This window comes from Anolis sagrei, chromosome 2, assembly GCF_037176765.1.
Source record: "Anolis sagrei isolate rAnoSag1 chromosome 2, rAnoSag1.mat, whole genome shotgun sequence".
In the NCBI taxonomy this organism is placed as follows: Eukaryota; Metazoa; Chordata; class Lepidosauria; order Squamata; family Dactyloidae; genus Anolis; species Anolis sagrei.
In genome coordinates this window covers 297,782,204-297,795,430 of record NC_090022.1, presented here as the reverse complement: position 1 = coordinate 297,795,430, position 13,227 = coordinate 297,782,204, and the positions used below count along the sequence as shown (strand labels likewise).

The 13,227-nt window shown below is 41.0% G+C and overlaps 1 protein-coding gene across 1 annotated transcript in view; it reads right to left on the bottom strand.

The window, feature by feature from the left end:
* The window catches only part of UBE2R2 (ubiquitin conjugating enzyme E2 R2), a 110,605-nt gene that overhangs the window by 55,228 nt on the left and 42,150 nt on the right, over nt 1-13,227 (bottom strand). The window lies entirely within an intron of this gene.

The window sequence follows — 13,227 nt, the reverse complement described above, 5'->3', positions numbered from 1 at the left end:
TTCCTCTAAAAGGGAGCGAGTGGGAGAGCACGCACGAGTCTGTGTGAAGATGAGCCCACTTGGGACCCAGAAAGCCTTCTCCTAACACAGATCCTTCAGGAAGATCAACAACTAGGCGCCTGGTGTGAAATAAGGACATCTAAACACACGTCTCCTTTGGCGATGAAGCAACCAGTTTCCAGACATGCGCAATAAACTCTCAACACTCTGCTTTTAGCCTGAATATAGTTCTGTGCTGACATGATAGACTCAACCACTCCACCAACAAAAACAGCAAGCTGTATATTATGAACACTTCTCTCAAACCAAACATTACCTCATTGGTGTGCAGGCTCTTACACACAGACACAACTGGCTGCAAACCTCTTCTCAGATCAGGGATGTTGGACCCCTTAGAGATTGGAAATATTTACAAAGGACCCATAACCCAAGGGGTGTGATGTACTTTGACGGGTATCTGCCAAACGTCAGTGCAAGTCATGCATGATTCTACTTCCACAGCATCCTGTCAACTGCACAACTACCCTATATAGCAAGCATGGGCCAACTTTGGCCCTCCCTCCAGGTGTTTTGGACTTCAACTCCCACAATTCCTAACAGCCAAAACACCTGGAGAGAGGGCCAAAATTGACCCTTGCCAGCTATATACTCATATATAAGTTTAGAATTTTTTTCTGGTTATTTAATATTTAATGTTTATTCTACTTAAGTGATATTTGTCTTTACTGTTCACCCAAGTCCACCTTTAATCAAAATAGCCAAGTCGGCTAAATCTTGCACCCAAAGCCTGTGTACTTCCAATCAAGGAACACAATTCGAAATTCCTATCTAACACGTCATTCCTGACTTCCAGAGGTGGTATACACTGTTTTAATGTCCATCTCAGAATTCCCATATCTATCCATCCATCCATCCATCTATCTATCTATCTATCTATCTATCTATCTATAAAAATGCTCTGTGCATAATGAGTACCTTAAAAACAAAAGAACCAATGAACGAAATAACACCAAATTTGGCAACAAAACGTCTCACAACACAAGGAGTGACCATCACTCAAAAATTATGATTTTGTCATTTGGGAGTTGTAGTTGCTGGGATTTATAGTTCACCTATAATCAAAGAGCATTCTAAACTCCACTAACAATGGAATTGAACCAAACTTGGCACACAGAACTCCCATGACCAACAGAAAATATTGAAAGGGTTTGGTGGGCATTGACCTTGAGTTTTCGAATTGTAGTTCACCTCCATCCAGAGAACAGTGTGGACTCAAACAACGATGGATCTGGACCAAACTTGGCACGAATACTCAATATGGCCAAATGTGAACACAGATGGAGTTTGGGGGAAATAGACCTTGACATTTAGGAGTTGTAGTTACTAGGATGTATAGTTCACCAACAATAAAAGAGCATTCTGAACCCCACCAATGATTGGGCCAAACATCCCACACGGAACCCCCATGACCAACAGAAAATACTGTGTTTTCTGGTGGTCTTGGGTGACCCTTCTGACAACCCCCTGGTGTTGACTTTCCAGGTTCAGAAATGCTGCCTTAAGGCCATCCAGTCCAACTCCCTTCACTAGGGCATGAAAACATAATCAAAGCCCTCCTGAAAAGGGCCATCCAGCCATTCACACACACACACACACACACACACGAAAGATGCAGTATCAAATATTTGAAAGTGACCCCTAAAGAAGGACTATGATGTGTTGCATGTTCCAGAGTGGGCAAACCAGACACTCTCCACATCAACATTGGCAAAGAAACAGCAAGAAATACTCAATGTATTGTCGAAGGCTTTCATGGCTGGAATCACTCAGTTCTTGTGGGTTTTTTTCGGGCTATATGGCCATGTTCTAGAGGCATTTCTCCTGACGTTTCGCCTGCATCTCTGCAGACCTCACCTCTGAGGATGCCTGCCATAGATGCAGGCGAAACGTCAGGAGAAATGCCTCTAGAACATGGCCATATAGCCCGAAAAAACCCACAAGAACTGAGCAAGAAATACTGTTTACCCAACAAGTATAAAGATATTACATATATTAGAAACCAACACTTTCTCATTACTTTATTTTCCAGATCACCAGACTGGGCCACAGCAACGCCTGGCAGGGGACCACTAGTATTTTTATATATCTATAGCTGGGCAAAATGGGAAACATAGCCGCTTTCAAGACTAAACTGTCATGAAAACTAATGCTCAGATTCTCCCCATGTACCATTTTGCAGACAAAGGAAACTGGCCAGAATATTTTACTGTCATGCATATTAACATCTGCCACTTTTCATCTGCAGTGTCCTGGGTTCTTCATTGTGCAAATAACACTTTTTGTCGCGTGAGTTACAGCCAGTGGAGCAAGTACGCCTCTTGTACATGTCTCTCATGCACGAGCTGTTCCTACTGCAGCATGGTGGTTGCTAAGGGAAACTTGGAACCAGAAAAAAGGTGCATTAAAGGACGGGAAACTGATTGTGATTTAGAGCAGGTGTGCACCACACTCAGGTCACAAATGCAGAGGGACTTCATCTATTTTCCTCCAGACCTGAGCTGTTGTTCCCTGATATCTGAGATCTGTGTTTTCTCTACATCACAGTAGTAAGAGGATGCAAGGATTCACCTATGTTTCTGAGATCTAAAGATGTGTGGACAGTCCACCACCTTAACTGGATAGAACAAAAAATCTAAAAGCCTGTGCATCTCTGATCTACTGGCACGATAAGTCTCCAGACAACGACTAGATGAGCTTTATCCGACTTGGCTGCCTTCAAATGTGGTGGACAAGCTGACTGAGAGTGCTGGGAATGTATTTTGGTAGTACCTGGAGTATTCTAAGTGCTGGAGAATACACCTTGCTGAAAAGTATTCTCCCCTATGACCCATCAAGGACGTTAAGATCTTCCGAAGAGGCCCTGCTCTCGGTCCCACCACCTTTGCAAGCGAGTTTGGTGGGAACAAGAGACAGGGCCTTCTCTATGGTGGCCCCTCGGCTATGGAACTCTCTCCCGAGCGAGATTAGATCTGCCCCCTCCGTCTTGTCCTTCAGGAGGCTAATGAAATCCTGGTTATGGAACAAAGCATTCCCAGAATAATGGCTGAGACTGGTTACAGACCAAAGTGAGTGACCACATATGTGGACTGAGTTGAACATGATTTTACCTTGGCGATTTGGTATATATGTATTTTACCCATATGTATTTTATTATTGTATTGTTGTATGATGTTTTAACTTGTATTAGTAGCATTGAATCCTTGCTGTAAGCCGGTCTGAGTCCCTCTACGGAGGTGAGAAAATCGGGATATAAAAGTTTTAAATAAATAAATAATAATAAATAAAAGTTCAGTTAATTGTTGTTGTTGTTCATTCGTTCAGTCGTCTCCGACTGGCAAACCACCCCAGTATCCTTGCCAAGAAAACTAAATGGACCAGTTCAGTTAATAGTGGACCTATTTACAAAATTAGCTCCCTTCTAAGTCAGAAGCCATAATGAAGTTTACCAGGGTTATTCCTTGAAAGTTAATGATTCCTAAGACAAATCCCAGGGTTTGCAAACTTATTATTTTGACCCAAAAGTAAAAAAAATCAGGTAGATCAGTACTATACAAGGTGGTGGTTACAGACTAGTATCCGTATGAAAGCCATAAGCTGCTGGTCCAAAGCAAGTTTCCAGAAAGTAAATGCATTAGTAATCATAAATATGCTACTAGTCCCATCCCTATGGGATATAACTGCCAGTACGTCAAATTGGATAGCTTAAGAAGCAATGACACAGACAACAGAATTGCAATGTCATGTACACACAAGTGTAGAATGTACCTGCAAGTTAGCAGGTAGTGGCCAGAAAACCAGAATCAATATTCATATAAAAAGTGGCCATGACTTCATTACGACAGGTATCATTTATGCCTGACTATAAGTCAATTTATGGAAAAGCGGAAGGTAAAACTTAGGGGAATCTAATAAATAAATGTTTTCCTCCAGTTAAAAAAATAATAGAGGGAACATACATAGGAAGAGCTAAAGTAAAGGAGAGGATCTGTTTATATGCAGGGTTACTATTGATGTGTGTGTACATTGCATTCCTGATCTAAAAATGTCTACATCCATACAAGTACAGATAGGGAATGGAATATAAATGAGAAAGAAGAATGCAGCCTTAAAAAAGGGGGTGGGAGAACAAGGAAAACAACCCGAGAATATCTGGTATTTGAGGAACTATTAACTAAAATATACAGGATTAATTTGTACACTTAGAGAACAGCCTCATATTTAACGTTTCAGAATCTAAACAAAAAGGAATTCTCAATTTACAATACTGACAAGAAGAAATTTCAGAAACCGCGAATGCATAAAATCTGTGGAGTTAACAATGATAGCATAGTGGAAACTAAAGAGAACTCAATCATCACTCCAATTCTTCCAGTGCAAGTCCTGACAAAACACACACAACCTGTAACAACGCAATTCCATTAATTTTTGCAGGGCTCTCAAAAAGTTTCAACTCTTGTTGGCATTTGAAATTCCTGAGGTTTTACAGTTTGAGACGTAGGGCGTGAAACAGTCTACCAGAGACACCAGCTTTCGCTGCCTGGCATGGAGCCTTGTTTGAGAAGTGCCCCGGAAAGAGACAAGAACAGCTTTTGTGAACACTTTCTAGATTAGACTGAAGTAGTTGTTATTTTAGTCTGCAGAAAGCCATGAAAGGCTTAATATAACACTTATGCCTACAAACAGCAATGCTGAGGTATGTACCCCGCCTGAGTCAGTCTTCAGGGGGTGAACATAATCTGCTCTTCCAGCAGGAAAAGGTTGTTATTGTCACACCAGCCTGATTCAGCTCCAGATTCACATAAAATAATCCATGAAATAATCAGGAGGAAACACAATATTTACAGGCAGGTATGGCTAGACCTTAGCTCTTTGCTAACTGAAACTCCCAACACTTTCACCTCCAGTTTCAGGCTTTTCTCCCAATTGGGAAGCTTAGAAAACTCAACTAGGGCATTCAATGAATGAACTTTCCATATATGTCTGTCATATCTAAAGATACTACAGTTTGAGAAAAGGTTTTGACCTGGATATGCTGAATTAAAGAAGAAAAAGTCCATTTTAGGGGGGGTATGACTGCTTATCTCCTTCTATATATATATAGAAGGATTATATAGAAATGTTGTCAAATTTGGTGTGATTTCGTTCATTGGTTCTTTTGTTTTTAAGGTACTCATTATGCACAGAGCATTTTAAGGTACTCATTATGTGCATAATGAGTACCTTAAAAACAAAAGAACTAATGAATGAAATCACACCAAATTTGGCAACGAAACGTCTCACAACACAAGGAGTGACCATCACTCAAAAAAATATGATTTTGTCATTTGGGAGTTGTAGTTACTGGGATTTATAGTTCACCTACCATCAAAGAGCACTCTGAACTCCATCAATGATGGAATTGAACCAAACTTGGCACACAGAACTCCCATGACCAACAGAAAATATTGGAAGGGTTTGGTGGGCATTGACCTTGAGTTTGGGAGTTGTAGTTCACCTACATCCAGAGAGCACTATGGACTCAAACAATGATGGATCTGGACCAAACTTGGCACAAATATTCCATATGCCCAAATATGAACACAGATGGAGTTTGGGGGAAATAGACATTGACATTTGGGAGTTGTAGTCACTGGGATTCACAGTTCACCTACAAGCAAAGAGCATTCTGAACCCCACAAATGACAGAATCGAGGCAAACTTCCCACACAGAACCCCCATGACCAACAGAAAATACTTAAGGCCATCCAATCCAACTCCCTTCATCAGGGCAAGAAAACATCATCAAAGCCCTCCTGAAAAGATTAGCCATAGATTAGATAGATAGATAGACAGACAGACAGACAGATAGATAGAATTCACACACAGATATAGTACCATAGATTTGAAAGGGACTCTTAAAGAAGGACAATGATATGTTGCATGTTCCAGAGTGGGCAAACCAGACACTCTCCACATCAACACTGACAAAGAAACAGCAAGAAATACTGTTTACCCACAAACATAAAGATATTACATATATTAGGAACCAACACTTTCTCATTATTTTATTTTCCAGATGAACAGACTGGGCCACAGCAATGCGTGGCAGGGGACAGCTAGTATCTATATAAATAAAAATGTAATGTTCGTTTGTGGGATTAAGATAACTCAAAAACCTCTGGACGAATTGACATCAAATTTGGACACAATACTCCTTTCAGGCCAACAAGTGACCATCACACATAAAAACACTGAAAAACGCAATAGAAGAGACTTAAAGAGCTAAATAAATAAAATTACATTACAACGCAAGCACCAAAACACATGTGTACACATACACACATACACACACACACACAAAATACATATACACAGACTGGGCCACAGCAACATTGGCAGTGGATGACTAGTTTGAAAATAAAAATGGGAATCTACCAAACCTTATAGCATTTCTAGGATATGCTGCAAGGGGTGAAGAAAGTAAAAGCATGGGGAAAAATTCATCAACCCTTTCATGGCCGGAATCACTGGGTTGTTGTAGGTTTTTTCGGGCTAAATGGCCATGTTCTAGAGGCATTCTCTCCTGACGTTTCACCTGCATCTATGGCAAGCATCCTCAGAGGTAGTGAGGTCAGATTGTGGTTTGTTACTGTGTGGTGATATTGCACATAATGTGGAAATTTCAAAATGCATGAATGCTCAGGGTTGCTGGGACAGGAACTCAAATAATTAGCTGTGCCGTTTGCTTTGTTTTGGCACAGTCTCTCTGAGGCATGTCAACAACAGAGTGGAGCTGCCATCTGCAGTGTACACTGCAAGCCCTACACAAACTTGACAGGACTCCAGGCTCCCAGAAGCCTTTATTTTCCTAATATGGGGACGGCCGAGTCATCAAATGCCTGGGAAATGACCTCAGGGGTATTGCAGTGTGATCTGCTCAACATTTGCAGAGACGCTGCCGCTTGATCTTTCAGTCTCTATTTGGACAAGTCATGTTTTAATTTTTGTTTCCTAGACCAACAGCAGGACTTCAGTGCAATTTGAAAGCTCCAAAAATGCCAAAGGAATTACAGCCAAGGAAACGGCACTTTCAGGTTTATGCATCACAGTCAAAAATCCTTTGCCATGTACTGCATGACAAGAAAAACCATTCTAACAAATCGCTATATTCACTAATCTCTCCAATGAATTTTGCTTTAGGAGCTAAATAATGTGCTATTAGAGAGAGAGAGATGGTGAAAACACAAACTGATAAATTGTATGGAACTTTTCGATTCTTCCGTAGTCTTCCTAATTTGGGTGTGAATACACCATACCAGTGAGCATCTGCTGAATTCACTCGTGGACTCCTTTGCCATTCTGGAGAATGACAACTTGTTAACACGTACATGCGGCCCTACTCACCATATGAGAGAAGGCTCCTGCTTTTAGACCGAAACACTAAGAGCAGTGTGATGAAGCTCTGAGCAGAGAGACGACCATGAGCTAACGGCACGTGGCCCTCTAATAGCAAAGTAACTGAATTAGTAGAGGAGTAATGTTAAAACATCACATTAGAGGCAGAAGGAAACCAGAACATTAACCCGTCCTAATGTGATAAGATGGATTCACAAATTCTGCCATTATCGTGGTGCATTCGCTTAAAAGGTTACTTCACAGGCATACGTCTTACACTCAATTCACCTACGACTTGGACAGAGCTGGTACTGCCGATAACATTTTTACAACACAACATTTGAATTTTAGGATTATATTTGCAATCATCTTACTAACAGAGTGTCTTCCTTCAGAAACAATAAAGGCAGCTATTATTGTTATTATCTATATAAATAAAAATGTAATGTTCGTTTGTGGGATTAACATAACTCAAAAACCACTGGACAAATTGGTACCAAATTTGGACAGCATATACTTAACAACCCAATGTATGTCCTTCACTCAAAAAAAATGATTTTGTCATTTGGGAGTTGTAGTTCCTGGGATTTATAGTTCACCTACAAACAAAGAGCATTCTGAACTTCACCAATGATGGAATTGAACCAAACGTGGCATACAGGACTCCCATGACCAACAGAAAACACTAAAAGTGTTTGGTGGGCATTGACCTTGAGTTTGGGTCTTGTAGTTCACCTACATCCAGGGAGCACTGTGGACTCAAACAAGGGTGGATCGGGACCAAACTTGGCAGAAATACTCAATATGCCCAAATATGAACACAGATAGAGTTTGGGGGGAAATAGACCTTGACGTTTGGGAGTTGTACTTACTGGGATTTATAGTTCGCCAACAATCAAAGAGCATTCTGAACCCCCACCAACGACAGAATTGGGGCAAACATCCCACACAGAATCCCCATACTTAAGGCCATCCATTCCAACTCCCTTCACCAGGGCAAGAAAATGTAATTAAAGCCCTCCTGACAAAGAGCCATCCAACCATAGATATAGATTGATCGATATGATTCACGTACATGGAGACATAGTATCATAGATTTGAAAGGGACCCCTAAAGAAGGACAATGATATATTGCATGTTCCAGAGTAGGCAAACCAGACACTCTCCACATCAATACTGACAAAAAAACAGTAAGCATAAAGAAATTGCATATATTAGAAACCAACACTTTCTCATTACTTTATTTTCCAGATCGCCAGACTAGGCCACAGCAACGTGTGGCAGGGGACAGCTAGTCTATATAAATAAAAATGTAATGTTCGTTTGTGGGATTAACATAACTCAAAAACCACTGGACAAATTGGCACCAAATTTGGACACAATACACCTATCTGGCCAACAAGTGACCATCACTCATAAAAAGTCTGAAAAATACAGAAGAGACTTAAAAAGCCAAAAAAAAAAATTACAACGCATACGCAAAACCACATATATACACAAACACACATATATAAATAAACACACATATATACAGAAATATACACACACATATACACATATATACACACACAAAACACATACACAAACTGGGCCACAGCAATGTGTGGCAGGGGACGGCTAGTTATTAATAAATTGTTGTGCCTTTCTCCTAAAACAGGGAATCGGACAGCTTGCAATTTAAAAACATAATACAGATGACCTTCCATATCCACAGATTCTGCATCCATTGATTCAACTATCTATGCCTTGAAAATATTTTTAAACTTAATCCAAAACCAAGTTTTGATCTTGCTATTTAATTGTTGGGCGAGTGGGCTTTATATCAAAAGACCCTCCTCATAAATGTAGAGCCGAGTAACTTATTAGCAGCAGTGTGACCCAGCACCAGTAGCCCAAAGTGAAAAAAAGAACAAAAACACACAGACCAACGTTATCTCTTTCACAGGAGGCTTTTCTTTGTAGTAAAATAATATGGTTGCACTGTTTACAACAACAAGGTTTCCATAACACAAATGAACAAATACACAGTAGCTTTAAACACAGCAGCCTTCACACTGTAGCTTTCTCACATGAGGCTCCTCTCACACAGAGGTTTACCTCACACTCCTCAGGATGACACTAGCTTTGGACCACTGACTCTAACAGGTTTCGACCTACTAACACTTTCAGTGTTTGACTCACACTTTTGTAATCAAAAATATCCAGTTAACTGTTCATAGAATCATAGAATCAAAGAGTTGGAAGAGACCTCCTGGGCCATCCAGTCCAACCCCATTCTGCCAAGAAGCAGGAATATTGCATTCAAATCACCCCCAACAGATGGCCATCGAGACTCTGTTTAAAAGCTTCCAAAGAAGGAGCCTCCACCACACTCCGGGGAAGGCAGAGAGTTCCACTGCTGAACGGCTCTCACAGTCAGGAAGTTCTTCCTCATGTTCAGATGGAATCTCCTCTCTTGTAGTTTGAAGCCATTATTCCATTGCGTCCTAGTCTCCAGGGAAGCAGAAAACAAGCTTGCTCCCTCCTCCCTGTGGCTTCCTCTCACATATTTATACATGGCTATCATATCTCCTCTCAGCCTTCTCTTCTTCAGGCTAAACATGCCCAGCTCCTTAAGCCGCTCCTCATAGGGCTTGTTCTCCAGACCCTTGATCATTTTAGTCGCCCTCCTCTGGACACATTCCAGCTTGTCAAGATCTCTCTTGAATTGTGGTGCCCAGAATTGGACACAATATTCCAGGTGTGGTCTAACCAAAGGGGAATAGAGCATGGGGAGCATGACTTCCCTGGACCTAGACACTATGCTCCTATTGATGCAGGCCAAAATCCCATTGGCCTTTTTTGCCGCCACATCACATTGTTGGCTCATGTCATTTCTCATGTCAATATAATCAGGGATATCATATTTCATGGGGGTTCCTGGAACCAAATGCCAGCAGGTACCAAGGGTCATCCACTTTACAGTTCGAAACACACAAAACAGTGAGTATTCAAATAGGATTCAACTCTTGACAATATTACAATATTTAAAACTACTCTTTAAATCAGGGGTCCTCAAACTTTTTAAACAGAGGGCCAGGTTACAGTTCCTCAAACTGTTGGAGGGCTGGATTATAATTTGGAAAAAAAAAAAACATGAATGAATTCCTATGCACACTGCACATAGAATCATAGAATCAAAGAGTAGGAAGAGACCTCATGGGCCATCCAGTCCAACCCCCTGCCAAGAAGCAGGAATATTGCATTTAAATCACCCCTGACAGATGGCCATCCAGCCTCTGTTTAAAAGCTTCCAAAGAAGGACCCTCCACCACACTCCGGGGCAGAGAGTTCCACTGCTGAACAGTCAGGAAGTTCTTCCTTATGTTCAGATGGAATCTCCTCTCTTGTAGTTTGAAGCCATTGTTCCATTGCGTCCTAGTCTGCAAGGAAGCAGAAAACAAGCTTGCTCCCTCCTCCTCCCTGTGGCTTCCTCTCACATATTTATACATGGCTATCATATCTCCTCTCAGCCTTCTCTTCTTCAGGCTAAACATGCCCAGCTTCTTAAGCCACTCCTCATAGGGCTTGTTCTCCAGACCCTTGATCATTTTAGTCGCCCTCCTCTGGACACATTCCAGCTTGTCAATATCTCTCTTGAATTGTGGTGCCCAGAACTGGACAGAATATTCCAGGTGTGGTCTAACCAATCTTATTTGTAGTGCAAAAAACACTTTAAAACAATACAATAATTAAAATGTAGAACAATTTTAACAAATATAAACGTATTAGTATTTCAATGGGAAGCGTGGGCCTGCTTTTGGTTGATGAGATAAGATTGTTGTTGTTGTTGTTGTTGTTGTGTGCTTTCAAGTTGTTTCAGACTCAGGTTGACCCTGAGCGAGGGCCGAGTAAATGACCTTGGAGGGTTGTATCCGGCCCCTGGGCCTTAGTTTGAGGACCCCTGCTTTAAATGATTAAATACAATTAAAAGATAAAATGCTATTAAAACAGTTCAATCTAAAGCAATGCAACTCGCTCTTCTCATTCTTGAAATGCTTTCCACTTTAAAAGCCTGCTAGAATAAAAAGGCAATGGAAGAAGAGAAGGGAGAGGGCCATTCTGGCCTCTCACAGAAAAGGCAGCCACTAAGAGGGCCCCTGATGGTATTTAAAGTGGGAACATAAACTGTGCAAAGGCTTTCGAGTATAAACATAGAAGAGGAAAATTCATTTGCTGAATTAAATTAAAAATCCAGCACACCTCCTACTTCCACCTTTGCAAAAAAGGAGTCCCTATGTAGCACAACACAACAGCTTCTTTCCATTTTCATTCCGGCCTGAAGCACAAAGAGAAGAACGCCTCTTTAAAAAACTCAAAAATTACAACAGCAAAACAACAGAGGGGAAACAAACACGCACATAAAATCACTCTCAACAAAAGATTCCCCCCAGGCACCTCCAAGCCATTGAATGCTAATCAAGGTGCTCAGCTGAAACATTCACACCTAGCCCCAGCAGACAAAAGTCCTTTGTCTCACCCTGGTCATTCCACAGATATATAAACCCATTTTTCCTAGTTCCAACAGACCTCACTACCTCTGAGGATGCTTGCCATAGATGCAGGCGAAACGTCAGGAGAAAAATTGCCTCCAGAACATGGCCATATAGCCCAGAAAAAACTACAACAACCCAGAAGAACGCCTGTTTTTAAGTGTCAGGAATAACCATCTTCATGGAAAGAATTCCCCCCAAAAAGCAAGTTATTCAAGAAGTCTATAAGAAAACACTTGCAGCTGAATGTTTACATTTTTTTTGTCCAATAGCTCTGCCTTGGAGAGACCTTGTTCTAGTTAAAAGAACATTTCAGACATCTGCTGTTGATATCATGGATCAGAAAGGGTTCAAGAACACTCATTCTACAGAGCTGAACTCATTCAGAAACCATGGCACATGGTTCGACAAGAGGTCAGACTCCCACTACGCTGTGACTCTTGTTCTTCAAAGTAAACCAGGGAAACCAGATGAGAAGTCTTTTATCTTTTATTTCTGTCCTCGATGTCTGCATTTGTGGAGCAGGTGAGTTTACTATTCTGCCATTATTCTTCCATAATATACGCTAATACGGTAGTTTTTTCTCTAGCTCAACCTGCCCTGTCACCCAATGACATCCAACTTCTATGGGCCTGTAGTCACTGGCAAGGAAAAGGGATACAAGTGGTGGATAAAACTGATCTATCCTTATAAATAATAATAATAAATAATAATAAACAACAGAGAGGAAACAAACAAGGACATTTAATCACCTCTCAACAAAAGTTTGCTCCAGGCACAGTCATCCCATTGTATGCTAATCAAGGTGGTCAGTTGAAATATTCACACCTAGCTCCAACAGACAAGAGTCCTTTGTCCCACCCTGGTCTTTCCACGGATATATGAACCCCTTTTTCCTAGTTCCAACACATCTCACTACCTCTGAGGATGCTTGCCATAGATGCAGGCGAAACGTCAGGAGAGAATGCCTCTAGAACATGGCCATATAGCCCAAAAAAATCTACAACAACTCAATAATAAACTTTATTTATACCCCACCACCATCTCCCCAATGGGGACTCGGAGTGGCTTACATGGGGCCAAGCCGGACAACATGTTACAGCATATAAATTATGTTACAGAACATAAACAACAAGCAACATCATCAAAATTACATAGAAAAAAAAGTATAAACACAGTAACAAAATAATATTCCAATAAACACAATCACGATAACAGTGGGTGGGCCACATGTACAGGATAAAATGATTTAAAAAACCCT